The sequence below is a fragment of the Amblyomma americanum genome, chromosome 4 (genome assembly GCF_052857255.1).
Source record: "Amblyomma americanum isolate KBUSLIRL-KWMA chromosome 4, ASM5285725v1, whole genome shotgun sequence".
Classification (NCBI taxonomy): Eukaryota; Metazoa; Arthropoda; class Arachnida; order Ixodida; family Ixodidae; genus Amblyomma; species Amblyomma americanum.
The window spans coordinates 119,155,038-119,169,225 of record NC_135500.1 but is presented as its reverse complement, the minus strand read 5'-3'; the positions used below and the strand labels follow the sequence as shown (position 1 = coordinate 119,169,225).

At 50.5% G+C, this 14,188-nt stretch overlaps 51 non-coding genes across 51 annotated transcripts; all 51 read right to left on the bottom strand.

The window, feature by feature from the left end:
• Nucleotides 1–78: 78 nt before the first annotated feature.
• TRNAY-GUA (transfer RNA tyrosine (anticodon GUA)) lies at nucleotides 79–169 on the bottom strand. Its single transcript is given in 2 exon segments — nucleotides 79–114; nucleotides 133–169. It is a non-coding gene; the product is annotated as a tRNA-Tyr (tRNA).
• A 186-nt stretch (nucleotides 170–355) lies between these two features.
• TRNAY-GUA (transfer RNA tyrosine (anticodon GUA)) lies at nucleotides 356–446 on the bottom strand. Its single transcript is given in 2 exon segments — nucleotides 356–391; nucleotides 410–446. It is a non-coding gene; the product is annotated as a tRNA-Tyr (tRNA).
• A 188-nt stretch (nucleotides 447–634) lies between these two features.
• Nucleotides 635–725, bottom strand: TRNAY-GUA (transfer RNA tyrosine (anticodon GUA)). The gene is given in 2 exon segments: nucleotides 635–670; nucleotides 689–725. It is a non-coding gene; the product is annotated as a tRNA-Tyr (tRNA).
• Nucleotides 726–913: 188 nt separating this feature from the next.
• On the bottom strand, nucleotides 914–1,004 carry TRNAY-GUA (transfer RNA tyrosine (anticodon GUA)). The gene is given in 2 exon segments: nucleotides 914–949; nucleotides 968–1,004. It is a non-coding gene; the product is annotated as a tRNA-Tyr (tRNA).
• A 186-nt stretch (nucleotides 1,005–1,190) lies between these two features.
• TRNAY-GUA (transfer RNA tyrosine (anticodon GUA)) lies at nucleotides 1,191–1,281 on the bottom strand. The gene is given in 2 exon segments: nucleotides 1,191–1,226; nucleotides 1,245–1,281. It is a non-coding gene; the product is annotated as a tRNA-Tyr (tRNA).
• A 188-nt stretch (nucleotides 1,282–1,469) lies between these two features.
• Nucleotides 1,470–1,560, bottom strand: TRNAY-GUA (transfer RNA tyrosine (anticodon GUA)). The gene is given in 2 exon segments: nucleotides 1,470–1,505; nucleotides 1,524–1,560. It is a non-coding gene; the product is annotated as a tRNA-Tyr (tRNA).
• Nucleotides 1,561–1,746: 186 nt separating this feature from the next.
• On the bottom strand, nucleotides 1,747–1,837 carry TRNAY-GUA (transfer RNA tyrosine (anticodon GUA)). The gene is given in 2 exon segments: nucleotides 1,747–1,782; nucleotides 1,801–1,837. It is a non-coding gene; the product is annotated as a tRNA-Tyr (tRNA).
• A 187-nt stretch (nucleotides 1,838–2,024) lies between these two features.
• On the bottom strand, nucleotides 2,025–2,115 carry TRNAY-GUA (transfer RNA tyrosine (anticodon GUA)). The gene is given in 2 exon segments: nucleotides 2,025–2,060; nucleotides 2,079–2,115. It is a non-coding gene; the product is annotated as a tRNA-Tyr (tRNA).
• Nucleotides 2,116–2,301: 186 nt separating this feature from the next.
• Nucleotides 2,302–2,392, bottom strand: TRNAY-GUA (transfer RNA tyrosine (anticodon GUA)). Its single transcript is given in 2 exon segments — nucleotides 2,302–2,337; nucleotides 2,356–2,392. It is a non-coding gene; the product is annotated as a tRNA-Tyr (tRNA).
• A 188-nt stretch (nucleotides 2,393–2,580) lies between these two features.
• On the bottom strand, nucleotides 2,581–2,671 carry TRNAY-GUA (transfer RNA tyrosine (anticodon GUA)). Its single transcript is given in 2 exon segments — nucleotides 2,581–2,616; nucleotides 2,635–2,671. It is a non-coding gene; the product is annotated as a tRNA-Tyr (tRNA).
• Nucleotides 2,672–2,857: 186 nt separating this feature from the next.
• Nucleotides 2,858–2,948, bottom strand: TRNAY-GUA (transfer RNA tyrosine (anticodon GUA)). Its single transcript is given in 2 exon segments — nucleotides 2,858–2,893; nucleotides 2,912–2,948. It is a non-coding gene; the product is annotated as a tRNA-Tyr (tRNA).
• A 188-nt stretch (nucleotides 2,949–3,136) lies between these two features.
• TRNAY-GUA (transfer RNA tyrosine (anticodon GUA)) lies at nucleotides 3,137–3,227 on the bottom strand. Its single transcript is given in 2 exon segments — nucleotides 3,137–3,172; nucleotides 3,191–3,227. It is a non-coding gene; the product is annotated as a tRNA-Tyr (tRNA).
• A 186-nt stretch (nucleotides 3,228–3,413) lies between these two features.
• TRNAY-GUA (transfer RNA tyrosine (anticodon GUA)) lies at nucleotides 3,414–3,504 on the bottom strand. Its single transcript is given in 2 exon segments — nucleotides 3,414–3,449; nucleotides 3,468–3,504. It is a non-coding gene; the product is annotated as a tRNA-Tyr (tRNA).
• Nucleotides 3,505–3,691: 187 nt separating this feature from the next.
• Nucleotides 3,692–3,782, bottom strand: TRNAY-GUA (transfer RNA tyrosine (anticodon GUA)). The gene is given in 2 exon segments: nucleotides 3,692–3,727; nucleotides 3,746–3,782. It is a non-coding gene; the product is annotated as a tRNA-Tyr (tRNA).
• Nucleotides 3,783–3,969: 187 nt separating this feature from the next.
• TRNAY-GUA (transfer RNA tyrosine (anticodon GUA)) lies at nucleotides 3,970–4,060 on the bottom strand. Its single transcript is given in 2 exon segments — nucleotides 3,970–4,005; nucleotides 4,024–4,060. It is a non-coding gene; the product is annotated as a tRNA-Tyr (tRNA).
• A 187-nt stretch (nucleotides 4,061–4,247) lies between these two features.
• TRNAY-GUA (transfer RNA tyrosine (anticodon GUA)) lies at nucleotides 4,248–4,338 on the bottom strand. Its single transcript is given in 2 exon segments — nucleotides 4,248–4,283; nucleotides 4,302–4,338. It is a non-coding gene; the product is annotated as a tRNA-Tyr (tRNA).
• Nucleotides 4,339–4,525: 187 nt separating this feature from the next.
• On the bottom strand, nucleotides 4,526–4,616 carry TRNAY-GUA (transfer RNA tyrosine (anticodon GUA)). Its single transcript is given in 2 exon segments — nucleotides 4,526–4,561; nucleotides 4,580–4,616. It is a non-coding gene; the product is annotated as a tRNA-Tyr (tRNA).
• A 187-nt stretch (nucleotides 4,617–4,803) lies between these two features.
• TRNAY-GUA (transfer RNA tyrosine (anticodon GUA)) lies at nucleotides 4,804–4,894 on the bottom strand. Its single transcript is given in 2 exon segments — nucleotides 4,804–4,839; nucleotides 4,858–4,894. It is a non-coding gene; the product is annotated as a tRNA-Tyr (tRNA).
• A 187-nt stretch (nucleotides 4,895–5,081) lies between these two features.
• On the bottom strand, nucleotides 5,082–5,172 carry TRNAY-GUA (transfer RNA tyrosine (anticodon GUA)). The gene is given in 2 exon segments: nucleotides 5,082–5,117; nucleotides 5,136–5,172. It is a non-coding gene; the product is annotated as a tRNA-Tyr (tRNA).
• A 187-nt stretch (nucleotides 5,173–5,359) lies between these two features.
• Nucleotides 5,360–5,450, bottom strand: TRNAY-GUA (transfer RNA tyrosine (anticodon GUA)). The gene is given in 2 exon segments: nucleotides 5,360–5,395; nucleotides 5,414–5,450. It is a non-coding gene; the product is annotated as a tRNA-Tyr (tRNA).
• Nucleotides 5,451–5,635: 185 nt separating this feature from the next.
• TRNAY-GUA (transfer RNA tyrosine (anticodon GUA)) lies at nucleotides 5,636–5,726 on the bottom strand. Its single transcript is given in 2 exon segments — nucleotides 5,636–5,671; nucleotides 5,690–5,726. It is a non-coding gene; the product is annotated as a tRNA-Tyr (tRNA).
• A 187-nt stretch (nucleotides 5,727–5,913) lies between these two features.
• TRNAY-GUA (transfer RNA tyrosine (anticodon GUA)) lies at nucleotides 5,914–6,004 on the bottom strand. The gene is given in 2 exon segments: nucleotides 5,914–5,949; nucleotides 5,968–6,004. It is a non-coding gene; the product is annotated as a tRNA-Tyr (tRNA).
• A 188-nt stretch (nucleotides 6,005–6,192) lies between these two features.
• TRNAY-GUA (transfer RNA tyrosine (anticodon GUA)) lies at nucleotides 6,193–6,283 on the bottom strand. The gene is given in 2 exon segments: nucleotides 6,193–6,228; nucleotides 6,247–6,283. It is a non-coding gene; the product is annotated as a tRNA-Tyr (tRNA).
• A 187-nt stretch (nucleotides 6,284–6,470) lies between these two features.
• On the bottom strand, nucleotides 6,471–6,561 carry TRNAY-GUA (transfer RNA tyrosine (anticodon GUA)). The gene is given in 2 exon segments: nucleotides 6,471–6,506; nucleotides 6,525–6,561. It is a non-coding gene; the product is annotated as a tRNA-Tyr (tRNA).
• A 187-nt stretch (nucleotides 6,562–6,748) lies between these two features.
• TRNAY-GUA (transfer RNA tyrosine (anticodon GUA)) lies at nucleotides 6,749–6,839 on the bottom strand. Its single transcript is given in 2 exon segments — nucleotides 6,749–6,784; nucleotides 6,803–6,839. It is a non-coding gene; the product is annotated as a tRNA-Tyr (tRNA).
• Nucleotides 6,840–7,027: 188 nt separating this feature from the next.
• Nucleotides 7,028–7,118, bottom strand: TRNAY-GUA (transfer RNA tyrosine (anticodon GUA)). The gene is given in 2 exon segments: nucleotides 7,028–7,063; nucleotides 7,082–7,118. It is a non-coding gene; the product is annotated as a tRNA-Tyr (tRNA).
• Nucleotides 7,119–7,305: 187 nt separating this feature from the next.
• On the bottom strand, nucleotides 7,306–7,396 carry TRNAY-GUA (transfer RNA tyrosine (anticodon GUA)). Its single transcript is given in 2 exon segments — nucleotides 7,306–7,341; nucleotides 7,360–7,396. It is a non-coding gene; the product is annotated as a tRNA-Tyr (tRNA).
• Nucleotides 7,397–7,583: 187 nt separating this feature from the next.
• Nucleotides 7,584–7,674, bottom strand: TRNAY-GUA (transfer RNA tyrosine (anticodon GUA)). Its single transcript is given in 2 exon segments — nucleotides 7,584–7,619; nucleotides 7,638–7,674. It is a non-coding gene; the product is annotated as a tRNA-Tyr (tRNA).
• A 187-nt stretch (nucleotides 7,675–7,861) lies between these two features.
• Nucleotides 7,862–7,952, bottom strand: TRNAY-GUA (transfer RNA tyrosine (anticodon GUA)). Its single transcript is given in 2 exon segments — nucleotides 7,862–7,897; nucleotides 7,916–7,952. It is a non-coding gene; the product is annotated as a tRNA-Tyr (tRNA).
• A 187-nt stretch (nucleotides 7,953–8,139) lies between these two features.
• Nucleotides 8,140–8,230, bottom strand: TRNAY-GUA (transfer RNA tyrosine (anticodon GUA)). Its single transcript is given in 2 exon segments — nucleotides 8,140–8,175; nucleotides 8,194–8,230. It is a non-coding gene; the product is annotated as a tRNA-Tyr (tRNA).
• Nucleotides 8,231–8,417: 187 nt separating this feature from the next.
• TRNAY-GUA (transfer RNA tyrosine (anticodon GUA)) lies at nucleotides 8,418–8,508 on the bottom strand. Its single transcript is given in 2 exon segments — nucleotides 8,418–8,453; nucleotides 8,472–8,508. It is a non-coding gene; the product is annotated as a tRNA-Tyr (tRNA).
• Nucleotides 8,509–8,695: 187 nt separating this feature from the next.
• Nucleotides 8,696–8,786, bottom strand: TRNAY-GUA (transfer RNA tyrosine (anticodon GUA)). The gene is given in 2 exon segments: nucleotides 8,696–8,731; nucleotides 8,750–8,786. It is a non-coding gene; the product is annotated as a tRNA-Tyr (tRNA).
• A 187-nt stretch (nucleotides 8,787–8,973) lies between these two features.
• TRNAY-GUA (transfer RNA tyrosine (anticodon GUA)) lies at nucleotides 8,974–9,064 on the bottom strand. The gene is given in 2 exon segments: nucleotides 8,974–9,009; nucleotides 9,028–9,064. It is a non-coding gene; the product is annotated as a tRNA-Tyr (tRNA).
• A 185-nt stretch (nucleotides 9,065–9,249) lies between these two features.
• Nucleotides 9,250–9,340, bottom strand: TRNAY-GUA (transfer RNA tyrosine (anticodon GUA)). The gene is given in 2 exon segments: nucleotides 9,250–9,285; nucleotides 9,304–9,340. It is a non-coding gene; the product is annotated as a tRNA-Tyr (tRNA).
• Nucleotides 9,341–9,527: 187 nt separating this feature from the next.
• Nucleotides 9,528–9,618, bottom strand: TRNAY-GUA (transfer RNA tyrosine (anticodon GUA)). Its single transcript is given in 2 exon segments — nucleotides 9,528–9,563; nucleotides 9,582–9,618. It is a non-coding gene; the product is annotated as a tRNA-Tyr (tRNA).
• Nucleotides 9,619–9,805: 187 nt separating this feature from the next.
• On the bottom strand, nucleotides 9,806–9,896 carry TRNAY-GUA (transfer RNA tyrosine (anticodon GUA)). Its single transcript is given in 2 exon segments — nucleotides 9,806–9,841; nucleotides 9,860–9,896. It is a non-coding gene; the product is annotated as a tRNA-Tyr (tRNA).
• A 187-nt stretch (nucleotides 9,897–10,083) lies between these two features.
• Nucleotides 10,084–10,174, bottom strand: TRNAY-GUA (transfer RNA tyrosine (anticodon GUA)). The gene is given in 2 exon segments: nucleotides 10,084–10,119; nucleotides 10,138–10,174. It is a non-coding gene; the product is annotated as a tRNA-Tyr (tRNA).
• Nucleotides 10,175–10,362: 188 nt separating this feature from the next.
• TRNAY-GUA (transfer RNA tyrosine (anticodon GUA)) lies at nucleotides 10,363–10,453 on the bottom strand. Its single transcript is given in 2 exon segments — nucleotides 10,363–10,398; nucleotides 10,417–10,453. It is a non-coding gene; the product is annotated as a tRNA-Tyr (tRNA).
• A 187-nt stretch (nucleotides 10,454–10,640) lies between these two features.
• TRNAY-GUA (transfer RNA tyrosine (anticodon GUA)) lies at nucleotides 10,641–10,731 on the bottom strand. The gene is given in 2 exon segments: nucleotides 10,641–10,676; nucleotides 10,695–10,731. It is a non-coding gene; the product is annotated as a tRNA-Tyr (tRNA).
• Nucleotides 10,732–10,918: 187 nt separating this feature from the next.
• On the bottom strand, nucleotides 10,919–11,009 carry TRNAY-GUA (transfer RNA tyrosine (anticodon GUA)). The gene is given in 2 exon segments: nucleotides 10,919–10,954; nucleotides 10,973–11,009. It is a non-coding gene; the product is annotated as a tRNA-Tyr (tRNA).
• A 187-nt stretch (nucleotides 11,010–11,196) lies between these two features.
• Nucleotides 11,197–11,287, bottom strand: TRNAY-GUA (transfer RNA tyrosine (anticodon GUA)). Its single transcript is given in 2 exon segments — nucleotides 11,197–11,232; nucleotides 11,251–11,287. It is a non-coding gene; the product is annotated as a tRNA-Tyr (tRNA).
• Nucleotides 11,288–11,476: 189 nt separating this feature from the next.
• On the bottom strand, nucleotides 11,477–11,567 carry TRNAY-GUA (transfer RNA tyrosine (anticodon GUA)). The gene is given in 2 exon segments: nucleotides 11,477–11,512; nucleotides 11,531–11,567. It is a non-coding gene; the product is annotated as a tRNA-Tyr (tRNA).
• A 187-nt stretch (nucleotides 11,568–11,754) lies between these two features.
• Nucleotides 11,755–11,845, bottom strand: TRNAY-GUA (transfer RNA tyrosine (anticodon GUA)). The gene is given in 2 exon segments: nucleotides 11,755–11,790; nucleotides 11,809–11,845. It is a non-coding gene; the product is annotated as a tRNA-Tyr (tRNA).
• Nucleotides 11,846–12,032: 187 nt separating this feature from the next.
• Nucleotides 12,033–12,123, bottom strand: TRNAY-GUA (transfer RNA tyrosine (anticodon GUA)). The gene is given in 2 exon segments: nucleotides 12,033–12,068; nucleotides 12,087–12,123. It is a non-coding gene; the product is annotated as a tRNA-Tyr (tRNA).
• A 188-nt stretch (nucleotides 12,124–12,311) lies between these two features.
• TRNAY-GUA (transfer RNA tyrosine (anticodon GUA)) lies at nucleotides 12,312–12,402 on the bottom strand. The gene is given in 2 exon segments: nucleotides 12,312–12,347; nucleotides 12,366–12,402. It is a non-coding gene; the product is annotated as a tRNA-Tyr (tRNA).
• A 187-nt stretch (nucleotides 12,403–12,589) lies between these two features.
• On the bottom strand, nucleotides 12,590–12,680 carry TRNAY-GUA (transfer RNA tyrosine (anticodon GUA)). Its single transcript is given in 2 exon segments — nucleotides 12,590–12,625; nucleotides 12,644–12,680. It is a non-coding gene; the product is annotated as a tRNA-Tyr (tRNA).
• Nucleotides 12,681–12,865: 185 nt separating this feature from the next.
• On the bottom strand, nucleotides 12,866–12,956 carry TRNAY-GUA (transfer RNA tyrosine (anticodon GUA)). Its single transcript is given in 2 exon segments — nucleotides 12,866–12,901; nucleotides 12,920–12,956. It is a non-coding gene; the product is annotated as a tRNA-Tyr (tRNA).
• A 187-nt stretch (nucleotides 12,957–13,143) lies between these two features.
• TRNAY-GUA (transfer RNA tyrosine (anticodon GUA)) lies at nucleotides 13,144–13,234 on the bottom strand. Its single transcript is given in 2 exon segments — nucleotides 13,144–13,179; nucleotides 13,198–13,234. It is a non-coding gene; the product is annotated as a tRNA-Tyr (tRNA).
• Nucleotides 13,235–13,421: 187 nt separating this feature from the next.
• Nucleotides 13,422–13,512, bottom strand: TRNAY-GUA (transfer RNA tyrosine (anticodon GUA)). The gene is given in 2 exon segments: nucleotides 13,422–13,457; nucleotides 13,476–13,512. It is a non-coding gene; the product is annotated as a tRNA-Tyr (tRNA).
• A 187-nt stretch (nucleotides 13,513–13,699) lies between these two features.
• On the bottom strand, nucleotides 13,700–13,790 carry TRNAY-GUA (transfer RNA tyrosine (anticodon GUA)). The gene is given in 2 exon segments: nucleotides 13,700–13,735; nucleotides 13,754–13,790. It is a non-coding gene; the product is annotated as a tRNA-Tyr (tRNA).
• Nucleotides 13,791–13,979: 189 nt separating this feature from the next.
• TRNAY-GUA (transfer RNA tyrosine (anticodon GUA)) lies at nucleotides 13,980–14,070 on the bottom strand. Its single transcript is given in 2 exon segments — nucleotides 13,980–14,015; nucleotides 14,034–14,070. It is a non-coding gene; the product is annotated as a tRNA-Tyr (tRNA).
• Between the last annotated feature and the right edge of the window lie 118 nt (nucleotides 14,071–14,188).

The following is a 14,188-nucleotide window of genomic DNA, read 5'->3' as shown; positions in this document are numbered from 1 at the left end:
TGTGACTTGTATTGCAACTGAAAATCTTCATGTGACGCCGTTAAGCTGCCGGCCATAGTGTCCAAAAAAAAGGACCACTCCGTCGAGCCGGACTCGAACCAGCGACCTATGGATGTCCGTAGCACGAGACCTCTACAGTCCACCGCTCTACCAACTGAGCTATCGACGGGGATGAAAACGGAACCCGCTTCTTTTCCTCAAGTACACCGTGAGCAGCAATTTATTCCGGAGCCGGCGCAATGGCGTAACAGTTTATTCTTGACGAGACAATGGTCCAATGTGACTTGTATTGCAACTGAAAATCTTCATGTGACGCCGTTAAGCTGCCGGCCATAGTGTCCAAAAAAAGGACCACTCCGTCGAGCCGGATTCGAACCAGCGACCTATGGATGTCCATAGCACGAGACCTCTACAGTCCACCGCTCTACCAACTGAGCTATCGACGGGGATGAAAACGGAACCGGCTTCTTTTCCTCAAGTACACCGTGAGCAGCAATTTATTCCGGAGCCGGCGCAATGGCGTAACAGTTTATTCTTGACGAGACAATGGCCCAATGCGACTTGTATTGCAACTGAAAATCTTCATGTGACGCCGTTAAGCTGCCGGCCATAGTGTCCAAAAAAAAAGGACCACTCCGTCGAGCCGGATTCGAACCAGCGACCTATGGATGTCCATAGCACGAGACCTCTACAGTCCACCGCTCTACCAACTGAGCTATCGACGGGGATGAAAACGGAACCGGCTTCTTTTCCTCAAGTACACCGTGAGCAGCAACTTATTCCGGAGCCGGCGCAATGGCGTAACAGTTTATTCTTGACGAGACAATGGTCCAATGTGACTTGTATTGCAACTGAAAATCTTCATGTGACGCCGTTAAGCTGCCGGCCATAGTGTCCAAAAAAAAAGGACCACTCCGTCGAGCCGGATTCGAACCAGCGACCTATGGATGTCCATAGCACGAGACCTCTACAGTCCACCGCTCTACCAACTGAGCTATCGACGGGGATGAAAACGGAACCGGCTTCTTTTCCTCAAGTACACCGTGAGCAGCAATTTATTCCGGAGCCGGCGCAATGGCGTAACAGTTTATTCTTGACGAGACAATGGCCCAATGCGACTTGTATTGCAACTGAAAATCTTCATGTGACGCCGTTAAGCTGCCGGCCATAGTGTCCAAAAAAAGGACCACTCCGTCGAGCCGGATTCGAACCAGCGACCTATGGATGTCCATAGCACGAGACCTCTACAGTCCACCGCTCTACCAACTGAGCTATCGACGGGGATGAAAACGGAACCGGCTTCTTTTCCTCAAGTACACCGTGAGCAGCAACTTATTCCGGAGCCGGCGCAATGGCGTAACAGTTTATTCTTGACGAGACAATGGTCCAATGTGACTTGTATTGCAACTGAAAATCTTCATGTGACGCCGTTAAGCTGCCGGCCATAGTGTCCAAAAAAAAAGGACCACTCCGTCGAGCCGGATTCGAACCAGCGACCTATGGATGTCCATAGCACGAGACCTCTACAGTCCACCGCTCTACCAACTGAGCTATCGACGGGGATGAAAACGGAACCGGCTTCTTTTCCTCAAGTACACCGTGAGCAGCAACTTATTCCGGAGCCGGCGCAATGGCGTAACAGTTTATTCTTGACGAGACAATGGCCCAATGCGACTTGTATTGCAACTGAAAATCTTCATGTGACGCCGTTAAGCTGCCGGCCATAGTGTCCAAAAAAAGGACCACTCCGTCGAGCCGGATTCGAACCAGCGACCTATGGATGTCCATAGCACGAGACCTCTACAGTCCACCGCTCTACCAACTGAGCTATCGACGGGGATGAGAACAGAACCGGCTTCTTTTCCTCAAGTACACCGTGAGCAGCAATTTATTCCGGAGCCGGCGCAATGGCGTAACAGTTTATTCTTGACGAGACAATGGTCCAATGTGACTTGTATTGCAACTGAAAATCTTCATGTGACGCCGTTAAGCTGCCGGCCATAGTGTCCAAAAAAAAGGACCACTCCGTCGAGCCGGACTCGAACCAGCGACCTATGGATGTCCGTAGCACGAGACCTCTACAGTCCACCGCTCTACCAACTGAGCTATCGACGGGGATGAAAACGGAACCCGCTTCTTTTCCTCAAGTACACCGTGAGCAGCAATTTATTCCGGAGCCGGCGCAATGGCGTAACAGTTTATTCTTGACGAGACAATGGTCCAATGTGACTTGTATTGCAACTGAAAATCTTCATGTGACGCCGTTAAGCTGCCGGCCATAGTGTCCAAAAAAAGGACCACTCCGTCGAGCCGGATTCGAACCAGCGACCTATGGATGTCCATAGCACGAGACCTCTACAGTCCACCGCTCTACCAACTGAGCTATCGACGGGGATGTAAACGGAACCGGCTTCTTTTCCTCAAGTACACCGTGAGCAGCAATTTATTCCGGAGCCGGCGCAATGGCGTAACAGTTTATTCTTGACGAGACAATGGTCCAATGTGACTTGTATTGCAACTGAAAATCTTCATGTGACGCCGTTAAGCTGCCGGCCATAGTGTCCAAAAAAAAAGGACCACTTCGTCGAGCCGGATTCGAACCAGCGACCTATGGATGTCCATAGCACGAGACCTCTACAGTCCACCGCTCTACCAACTGAGCTATCGACGGGGATGAAAACGGAATCGGCTTCTTTTCCTCAAGTACACCGTGAGCAGCAATTTATTCCGGAGCCGGCGCAATGGCGTAACAGTTTATTCTTGACGAGACAATGGTCCAATGTGACTTGTATTGCAACTGAAAATCTTCATGTGACGCCGTTAAGCTGCCGGCCATAGTGTCCAAAAAAAGGACCACTCCGTCGAGCCGGATTCGAACCAGCGACCTATGGATGTCCATAGCACGAGACCTCTACAGTCCACCGCTCTACCAACTGAGCTATCGACGGGGATGAAAACGGAATCGGCTTCTTTTCCTCAAGTACACCGTGAGCAGCAATTTATTCCGGAGCCGGCGCAATGGCGTAACAGTTTATTCTTGACGAGACAATGGTCCAATGTGACTTGTATTGCAACTGAAAATCTTCATGTGACGCCGTTAAGCTGCCGGCCATAGTGTCCAAAAAAAAAGGACCACTTCGTCGAGCCGGATTCGAACCAGCGACCTATGGATGCCCATAGCACGAGACCTCTACAGTCCACCGCTCTACCAACTGAGCTATCGACGGGGATGAAAACGGAACCGGCTTCTTTTCCTCAAGTACACCGTGAGCAGCAATTTATTCCGGAGCCGGCGCAATGGCGTAACAGTTTATTCTTGACGAGACAATGGTCGAATGTGACTTGTATTGCAACTGAAAATCTTCATGTGACGCCGTTAAGCTGCCGGCCATAGTGTCCAAAAAAAGGACCACTCCGTCGAGCCGGATTCGAACCAGCGACCTATGGATGTCCATAGCACGAGACCTCTACAGTCCACCGCTCTACCAACTGAGCTATCGACGGGGATGAAAACGGAATCGGCTTCTTTTCCTCAAGTACACCGTGAGCAGCAATTTATTCCGGAGCCGGCGCAATGGCGTAACAGTTTATTCTTGACGAGACAATGGTCCAATGTGACTTGTATTGCAACTGAAAATCTTCATGTGACGCCGTTAAGCTGCCGGCCATAGTGTCCAAAAAAAAGGACCACTTCGTCGAGCCGGATTCGAACCAGCGACCTATGGATGCCCATAGCACGAGACCTCTACAGTCCACCGCTCTACCAACTGAGCTATCGACGGGGATGAAAACGGAACCGGCTTCTTTTCCTCAAGTACACCGTGAGCAGCAATTTATTCCGGAGCCGGCGCAATGGCGTAACAGTTTATTCTTGACGAGACAATGGTCGAATGTGACTTGTATTGCAACTGAAAATCTTCATGTGACGCCGTTAAGCTGCCGGCCATAGTGTCCAAAAAAAAGGACCAGTCCGTCGAGCCGGATTCGAACCAGCGACCTATGGATGTCCATAGCACAAGACCTCTACAGTCCACCGCTCTACCAACTGAGCTATCGACGGGGATGAGAACGGAACCGGCTTCTTTTCCTCAAGTACACCGTGAGCAGCAATTTATTCCGGAGCCGGCGCAATGGCGTAACAGTTTATTCTTGACGAGACAATGGTCCAATGTGACTTGTATTGCAACTGAAAATCTTCATGTGACGCCGTTAAGCTGCCGGCCATAGTGTCCAAAAAAAAGGACCACTCCGTCGAGCCGGATTCGATCCAGCGACCTATGGATGTCCATAGCACGAAGCCTCTACAGTCCACCGCTCTACCAACTGAGCTATCGACGGGGATGAAAACGGAACCAGCTTCTTTTCCTCAAGTACACCGTGAGCAGCAATTTATTCCGGAGCCGGCGCAATGGCGTAACAGTTTATTCTTGACGAGACAATGGTCCAATGTGACTTGTATTGCACCTGAAAATCTTCATGTGACGCCGTTAAGCTGCCGGCCATAGTGTCCAAAAAAAAGGACCACTCCGTCGAGCCGGATTCGAACCAGCGACCTATGGATGTCCATAGCACGAGACCTCTACAGTTCACCGCTCTACCAACTGAGCTATCGACGGGGATGAGAACGGAACCTGCTTCTTTTCCTCAAGTACACCGTGAGAAGCAATTTATTCCGGAGCTGGCGCAATGGCGTAACAGTTTATTCTTGACGAGACAATGGTCCAATGTGACTTGTATTGCAACTGAAAATCTTCATGTGACGCCGTTAAGCTGCCGGCCATAGTGTCCAAAAAAAAGGACCACTCCGTCGAGCCGGATTCGAACCAGCGGCCTATGGATGTCCATAGCACGAGACCTCTACAGTCCACCGCTCTACCAACTGAGCTATCGACGGGGATGAAAACGGAACCGGCTTCTTTTCCTCAAGTACACCGTGAGCAGCAATTGATTCCGGAGCCGGCGCAATGGCGTAACAGTTTATTCTTGACGAGACAATGGTCCAATGTGACTTGTATTGCAACTGAAAATCTTCATGTGACGCCGTTAAGCTGCCGGCCATAGTGTCCAAAAAAAAGGACCTCTCCGTCGAGCCGGATTCGATCCAGCGACCTATGGATGTCCATAGCACGAAACCTCTACAGTCCACCGCTCTACCAACTGAGCTATCGACGGGGATGAAAACGGAACCGGCTTCTTTTCCTCAAGTACACCGTGAGCAGCAATTGATTCCGGAGCCGGCGCAATGGCGTAACAGTTTATTCTTGACGAGACAATGGTCCAATGTGACTTGTATTGCAACTGAAAATCTTCATGTGACGCCGTTAAGCTGCCGGCCATAGTGTCCAAAAAAAAGGACCACTCCGTCGAGCCGGATTCGAACCAGCGACCTATGGATGTCCGTAGCACGAGACCTCTACAGTCCACCGCTCTACCAACTGAGCTATCGACGGGGAAGAAAACGGAACCGGGCTCTTTTCCTCAAGTACACCGTGAGCAGCAATTTATTCCGGAGCCGGCGCAATGGCGTAACAGTTTATTCTTGACGAGACAATGGTCCAATGTGACTTGTATTGCAACTGAAAATCTTCATGTGACGCCGTTAAGCTGCCGGCCATAGTGTCCAAAAAAGGACCACTCCGTCGAGCCGGATTCGAACCAGCGACCTATGGATGTCCATAGCACGAGACCTCTACAGTCCACCGCTCTACCAACTGAGCTATCGACGGGGATGAGAACGGAACCGGCTTCTTTTCCTCAAGTACACCGTGAGCAGCAATTTATTCCGGAGCCGGCGCAATGGCGTAACAGTTTATTCTTGACGAGACAATGGTCCAATGTGACTTGTATTGCAACTGAAAATCTTCATGTGACGCCGTTAAGCTGCCGGCCATAGTGTCCAAAAAAAAGGACCACTCCGTCGAGCCGGATTCGATCCAGCGACCTATGGATGTCCATAGCACGAAACCTCTACAGTCCACCGCTCTACCAACTGAGCTATCGACGGGGATGAAAACGGAACCAGCTTCTTTTCCTCAAGTACACCGTGAGCAGCAATTTATTCCGGAGCCGGCGCAATGGCGTAACAGTTTATTCTTGACGAGACAATGGTCCAATGTGACTTGTATTGCACCTGAAAATCTTCATGTGACGCCGTTAAGCTGCCGGCCATAGTGTCCAAAAAAAAAGGACCACTCCGTCGAGCCGGATTCGAACCAGCGACCTATGGATGTCCATAGCACGAGACCTCTACAGTTCACCGCTCTACCAACTGAGCTATCGACGGGGATGAGAACGGAACCTGCTTCTTTTCCTCAAGTACACCGTGAGAAGCAATTTATTCCGGAGCTGGCGCAATGGCGTAACAGTTTATTCTTGACGAGAATATGGTCCAATGTGACTTGTATTGCAACTGAAAATCTTCATGTGACGCCGTTAAGCTGCCGGCCATAGTGTCCAAAAAAAAGGACCACTCCGTCGAGCCGGGTTCGAACCAGCGGCCTATGGATGTCCATAGCACGAGACCTCTACAGTCCACCGCTCTACCAACCGAGCTATCGACGGGGATGAAAACGGAACCGGCTTCTTTTCCTCAAGTACACCGTGAGCAGCAATTGATTCCGGAGCCGGCGCAATGGCGTAACAGTTTATTCTTGACGAGACAATGGTCCAATGTGACTTGTATTGCAACTGAAAATCTTCATGTGACGCCGTTAAGCTGCCGGCCATAGTGTCCAAAAAAAAGGACCACTCCGTCGAGCCGGATTCGATCCAGCGACCTATGGATGTCTATAGCACGAAACCTCTACAGTCCACCGCTCTACCAACTGAGCTATCGACGGGGATGAAAACGGAACCGGCTTCTTTTCCTCAAGTACACCGTGAGCAGCAATTGATTCCGGAGCCGGCGCAATGGCGTAACAGTTTATTCTTGACGAGACAATGGTCCAATGTGACTTGTATTGCAACTGAAAATCTTCATGTGACGCCGTTAAGCTGCCGGCCATAGTGTCCAAAAAAAAAGGACCACTCCGTCGAGCCGGATTCGAACCAGCGACCTATGGATGTCCGTAGCACGAGACCTCTACAGTCCACCGCTCTACCAACTGAGCTATCGACGGGGAAGAAAACGGAACCGGCTTCTTTTCCTCAAGTACACCGTGAGCAGCAATTTATTCCGGAGCCGGCGCAATGGCGTAACAGTTTATTCTTGACGAGACAATGGTCCAATGTGACTTGTATTGCAACTGAAAATCTTCATGTGACGCCGTTAAGCTGCCGGCCATAGTGTCCAAAAAAAAGGACCACTCCGTCGAGCCGGATTCGAACCAGCGGCCTATGGATGTCCATAGCACGAGACCTCTACAGTCCACCGCTCTACCAACCGAGCTATCGACGGGGATGAAAACGGAACCGGCTTCTTTTCCTCAAGTACACCGTGAGAAGCAATTTATTCCGGAGCTGGCGCAATGGCGTAACAGTTTATTCTTGACGAGACAATGGTTCAATGTGACTTGTATTGCAACTGAAAATCTTCATGTGACGCCGTTAAGCTGCCGGCCATAGTGTCCAAAAAAAAGGACCACTCCGTCGAGCCGTGTTCGAACCAGCGGCCTATGGATGTCCATAGCACGAGACCTCTACAGTCCACCGCTCTACCAACCGAGCTATCGACGGGGATGAAAACGGAACCGGCTTCTTTTCCTCAAGTACACCGTGAGCAGCAATTGATTCCGGAGCCGGCGCAATGACGTAACAGTTTATTCTTGACGAGACAATGGTCCAATGTGACTTGTATTGCAACTGAAAATCTTCATGTGACGCCGTTAAGCTGCCGGCCATAGTGTCCAAAAAAAAGGACCACTCCGTCGAGCCGGATTCGATCCAGCGACCTATGGATGTCTATAGCACGAAACCTCTACAGTCCACCGCTCTACCAACTGAGCTATCGACGGGGATGAAAACGGAACCGGCTTCTTTTCCTCAAGTACACCGTGAGCAGCAATTGATTCCGGAGCCGGCGCAATGGCGTAACAGTTTATTCTTGACGAGACAATGGTCCAATGTGACTTGTATTGCAACTGAAAATCTTCATGTGACGCCGTTAAGCTGCCGGCCATAGTGTCCAAAAAAAAGGACCACTCCGTCGAGCCGGATTCGAACCAGCGACCTATGGATGTCCGTAGCACGAGACCTCTACAGTCCACCGCTCTACCAACTGAGCTATCGACGGGGAAGAAAACGGAACCGGCTTCTTTTCCTCAAGTACACCGTGAGCAGCAATTTATTCCGGAGCCGGCGCAATGGCGTAACAGTTTATTCTTGACGAGACAATGGTCCAATGTGACTTGTATTGCAACTGAAAATCTTCATGTGACGCCGTTAAGCTGCCGGCCATAGTGTCCAAAAAAAAGGACCACTCCGTCGAGCCGTGTTCGAACCAGCGGCCTATGGATGTCCATAGCACGAGACCTCTACAGTCCACCGCTCTACCAACCGAGCTATCGACGGGGATGAAAACGGAACCGGCTTCTTTTCCTCAAGTACACCGTGAGCAGCAATTGATTCCGGAGCCGGCGCAATGGCGTAACAGTTTATTCTTGACGAGACAATGGTCCAATGTGACTTGTATTGCAACTGAAAATCTTCATGTGACGCCGTTAAGCTGCCGGCCATAGTGTCCAAAAAAAAGGACCACTCCGTCGAGCCGGATTCGATCCAGCGACCTATGGATGTCTATAGCACGAAACCTCTACAGTCCACCGCTCTACCAACTGAGCTATCGACGGGGATGAAAACGGAACCGGCTTCTTTTCCTCAAGTACACCGTGAGCAGCAATTGATTCCGGAGCCGGCGCAATGGCGTAACAGTTTATTCTTGACGAGACAATGGTCCAATGTGACTTGTATTGCAACTGAAAATCTTCATGTGACGCCGTTAAGCTGCCGGCCATAGTGTCCAAAAAAAAGGACCACTCCGTCGAGCCGGATTCGAACCAGCGACCTATGGATGTCCGTAGCACGAGACCTCTACAGTCCACCGCTCTACCAACTGAGCTATCGACGGGGAAGAAAACGGAACCGGCTTCTTTTCCTCAAGTACACCGTGAGCAGCAATTTATTCCGGAGCCGGCGCAATGGCGTAACAGTTTATTCTTGACGAGACAATGGTCCAATGTGACTTGTATTGCAACTGAAAATCTTCATGTGACGCCGTTAAGCTGCCGGCCATAGTGTCCAAAAAAGGACCACTCCGTCGAGCCGGATTCGAACCAGCGACCTATGGATGTCCATAGCACGAGACCTCTACAGTCCACCGCTCTACCAACTGAGCTATCGACGGGGATGAGAACGGAACCGGCTTCTTTTCCTCAAGTACACTGTGAGCATCAATTTATTCCGGTGCCGGCGCAATGGCGTAACAGTTTATTCTTGACGAGACAATGGTCCAATGTGACTTGTATTGCAACTGAAAATCTTCATGTGACGCCGTTAAGCTGCCGGCCATAGTGTCCAAAAAAAAGGACCACTCCGTCGAGCCGGATTCGAACCAGCGACCTATGGATGTCCATAGCACAAGACCTCTACAGTCCACCGCTCTACCAACTGAGCTATCGACGGGGATGAGAACGGAACCGGCTTCTTTTCCTCAAGTACACCGTGAGCAGCAATTTATTCCGGAGCCGGCGCAATGGCGTAACAGTTTATTCTTGACGAGACAATGGTCCAATGTGACTTGTATTGCAACTGAAAATCTTCATGTGACGCCGTTAAGCTGCCGGCCATAGTGTCCAAAAAAAAGGACCACTCCGTCGAGCCGGATTCGATCCAGCGACCTATGGATGTCCGTAGCACGAGACCTCTACAGTCCACCGCTCTACCAACTGAGCTATCGACGGGGATGTATACGGAACCGGCTTCTTTTCCTCAAGTACACCGTGAGCAGCAATTTATTCCGGAGCCGGCGCAATGGCGTAACAGTTTATTCTTGACGAGACAATGGTCCAATGCGACTTGTATTGCAATTGAAAATCTTCATGTGACGCCGTTAAGCTGCCGGCCATAGTGTCCAAAAAAAATGACCACTCCGTCGAGCCGGATTCGATCCAGCGACCTATGGATGTCCATAGCACGAGACCTCTACAGTCCACCGCTCTACCAACTGAGCTATCGACGGGGATGAGAACGGAACCGGCTTCTTTTCCTCAAGTACACCGTGAGCAGCAATTTATTCCGGAGCCGGCGCAATGGCGTAACAGTTTATTCTTGACGAGACAATGGTCCAATGTGACTTGTATTGCAACTGAAAATCTTCATGTGACGCCGTTAAGCTGCCGGCCATAGTGTCCAAAAAAAAAGGACCACTCCGTCGAGCCGGATTCGAACCAGCGACCTATGGATGTCCGTAGCACGAGACCTCTACAGTCCACCGCTCTACCAACTGAGCTATCGACGGGGATGAGAACGGAACCGGCTTCTTTTCCTCAAGTACACTGTGAGCATCAATTTATTCCGGAGCCGGCGCAATGGCGTAACAGTTTATTCTTGACGAGACAATGGTCCAATGTGACTTGTATTGCAACTGAAAATCTTCATGTGACGCCGTTAAGCTGCCGGCCATAGTGTCCAAAAAAAAGGACCACTCCGTCGAGCCGGATTCGAACCAGCGACCTATGGATGTCCATAGCACAAGACCTCTACAGTCCACCGCTCTACCAACTGAGCTATCGACGGGGATGAGAACGGAACCGGCTTCTTTTCCTCAAGTACACCGTGAGCAGCAATTTATTCCGGAGCCGGCGCAATGGCGTAACAGTTTATTCTTGACGAGACAATGGTCCAATGTGACTTGTATTGCAACTGAAAATCTTCATGTGACGCCGTTAAGCTGCCGGCCATAGTGTCCAAAAAAAAGGACCACTCCGTCGAGCCGGATTCGATCCAGCGACCTATGGATGTCCGTAGCACGAGACCTCTACAGTCCACCGCTCTACCAACTGAGCTATCGACGGGGATGTATACGGAACCGGCTTCTTTTCCTCAAGTACACCGTGAGCAGCAATTTATTCCGGAGCCGGCGCAATGGCGTAACAGTTTATTCTTGACGAGACAATGGTCCAATGCGACTTGTATTGCAATTGAAAATCTTCATGTGACGCCGTTAAGCTGCCGGCCATAGTGTCCAAAAAAAATGACCACTCCGTCGAGCCGGATTCGATCCAGCGACCTATGGATGTCCATAGCACGAGACCTCTACAGTCCACCGCTCTACCAACTGAGCTATCGACGGGGATGAGAACGGAACCGGCTTCTTTTCCTCAAGTACACCGTGAGCAGCAATTTATTCCGGAGCCGGCGCAATGGCGTAACAGTTTATTCTTGACGAGACAATGGTCCAATGTGACTTGTATTGCAACTGAAAATCTTCATGTGACGCCGTTAAGCTGCCGGCCATAGTGTCCAAAAAAAAAAGGACCACTCCGTCGAGCCGGATTCGAACCAGCGACCTATGGATGTCCGTAGCACGAGACCTCTACAGTCCACCGCTCTACCAACTGAGCTATCGACGGGGATGAGAACGGAACCGCCTTCTTTTCCTCAAGTACACCGTGAGCAGCAATTTATTCCGGAGCCGGCGCAATGGCGTAACAGTTTATTCTTGACGAGACAATGGTCCAATGTGACTTGTATTGCAACTGAAAATCTTCATGTGACGCCGTTAAGCTGCCGGCCATAGTGTCCAAAAAAAAGGACCACTCCGTCGAGCCGGATTCGAACCAGCGACCTATGGATGTCCATAGCACAAGACCTCTACAGTCCACCGCTCTACCAACTGAGCTATCGACGGGGATGAGAACGGAACCGGCTTCTTTTCCTCAAGTACACCGTGAGCAGCAATTTATTCCGGAGCCGGCGCAATGGCGTAACAGTTTATTCTTGACGAGACAATGGTCCAATGCGACTTGTATTGCAATTGAAAATCTTCATGTGACGCCGTTAAGCTGCCGGCCATAGTGTCCAAAAAAAAGGACCACTCCGTCGAGCCGGATTCGAACCAGCGACCTATGGATGTCCATAGCACAAGACCTCTACAGTCCACCGCTCTACCAACTGAGCTATCGACGGGGATGAGAACGGAACCGGCTTCTTTTCCTCAAGTACACCGTGAGCAGCAATTTATTCCGGAGCCGGCGCAATGGCGTAACAGTTTATTCTTGACGAGACAATGGTCCAATGTGACTTGTATTGCAACTGAAAATCTTCATGTGACGCCGTTAAGCTGCCGGCCATAGTGTCCAAAAAAAAAGGACCACTCCGTCGAGCCGGATTCGAACCAGCGACCTATGGATGTCCGTAGCACGAGACCTCTACAGTCCACCGCTCTACCAACTGAGCTATCGACGGGGATGAGAACGGAACCGGCTTCTTTTCCTCAAGTACACCGTGAGCAGCAATTTATTCCGGAGCCGGCGCAATGGCGTAACAGTTTATTCTTGACGAGACAATGGTCCAATGTGACTTGTATTGCAACTGAAAATCTTCATGTGACGCCGTTAAGCTGCCGGCCATAGTGTCCAAAAAAAAGGACCACTCCGTCGAGCCGGATTCGAACCAGCGACCTATGGATGTCCGTAGCACGAGACCTCTACAGTCCACCGCTCTACCAACTGAGCTATCGACGGGGAAGAAAACGGAACCGGCTTCTTTTCCTCAAGTACACCGTGAGCAGCAATTTATTCCGGAGCCGGCGCAATGGCGTAACAGTTTATTCTTGACGAGACAATGGTCCAATGTGACTTGTATTGCAACTGAAAATCTTCATGTGACGCCGTTAAGCTGCCGGCCATAGTGTCCAAAAAAGGACCACTCCGTCGAGCCGGATTCGAACCAGCGACCTATGGATGTCCATAGCACGAGACCTCTACAGTCCACCGCTCTACCAACTGAGCTATCGACGGGGATGAGAACGGAACCGGCTTCTTTTCCTCAAGTACACTGTGAGCATCAATTTATTCCGGAGCCGGCGCAATGGCGTAACAGTTTATTCTTGACGAGACAATGGTCCAATGTGACTTGTATTGCAACTGAAAATCTTCATGTGACGCCGTTAAGCTGCCGGCCATAGTGTCCAAAAAAAAGGACCACTCCGTCGAGCCGGATTCGAACCAGCGACCTATGGATGTCCATAGCACAAGACCTCTACAGTCCACCGCTCTACCAACTGAGCTATCGACGGGGATGAGAACGGAACCGGCTTCTTTTCCTCAAGTACACCGTGAGCAGCAATTTATTCCGGAGCCGGCGCAATGGCGTAACAGTTTATTCTTGACGAGACAATGGTCCAATGTGACTTGTATTGCAACTGAAAATCTTCATGTGACGCCGTTAAGCTGCCGGCCATAGTGTCCAAAAAAAAGGACCACTCCGTCGAGCCGGATTCGATCCAGCGACCTATGGATGTCCGTAGCACGAGACCTCTACAGTCCACCGCTCTACCAACTGAGCTATCGACGGGGATGTATACGGAACCGGCTTCTTTTCCTCAAGTACACCGTGAGCAGCAATTTATTCCGGAGCCGGCGCAATGGCGTAACAGTTTATTCTTGACGAGACAATGGTCCAATGCGACTTGTATTGCAATTGAAAATCTTCATGTGACGCCGTTAAGCTGCCGGCCATAGTGTCCAAAAAAAATGACCACTCCGTCGAGCCGGATTCGATCCAGCGACCTATGGATGTCCATAGCACGAGACCTCTACAGTCCACCGCTCTACCAACTGAGCTATCGACGGGGATGAGAACGGAACCGGCTTCTTTTCCTCAAGTACACCGTGAGCAGCAATTTATTCCGGAGCCGGCGCAATGGCGTAACAGTTTATTCTTGACGAGACAATGGTCCAATGTGACTTGTATTGCAACTGAAAATCTTCATGTGACGCCGTTAAGCTGCCGGCCATAGTGTCCAAAAAAAAAAGGACCACTCCGTCGAGCCGGATTCGAACCAGCGACCTATGGATGTCCGTAGCACGAGACCTCTACAGTCCACCGCTCTACCAACTGAGCTATCGACGGGGATGAGAACGGAACCGCCTTCTTTTCCTCAAGTACACCGTGAGCAGCAATTTATTCCGGAGCCGGCGCAATGGCGTAACAGTTTATTCTTGACGAGACAATGGTCCAATGTGACTTG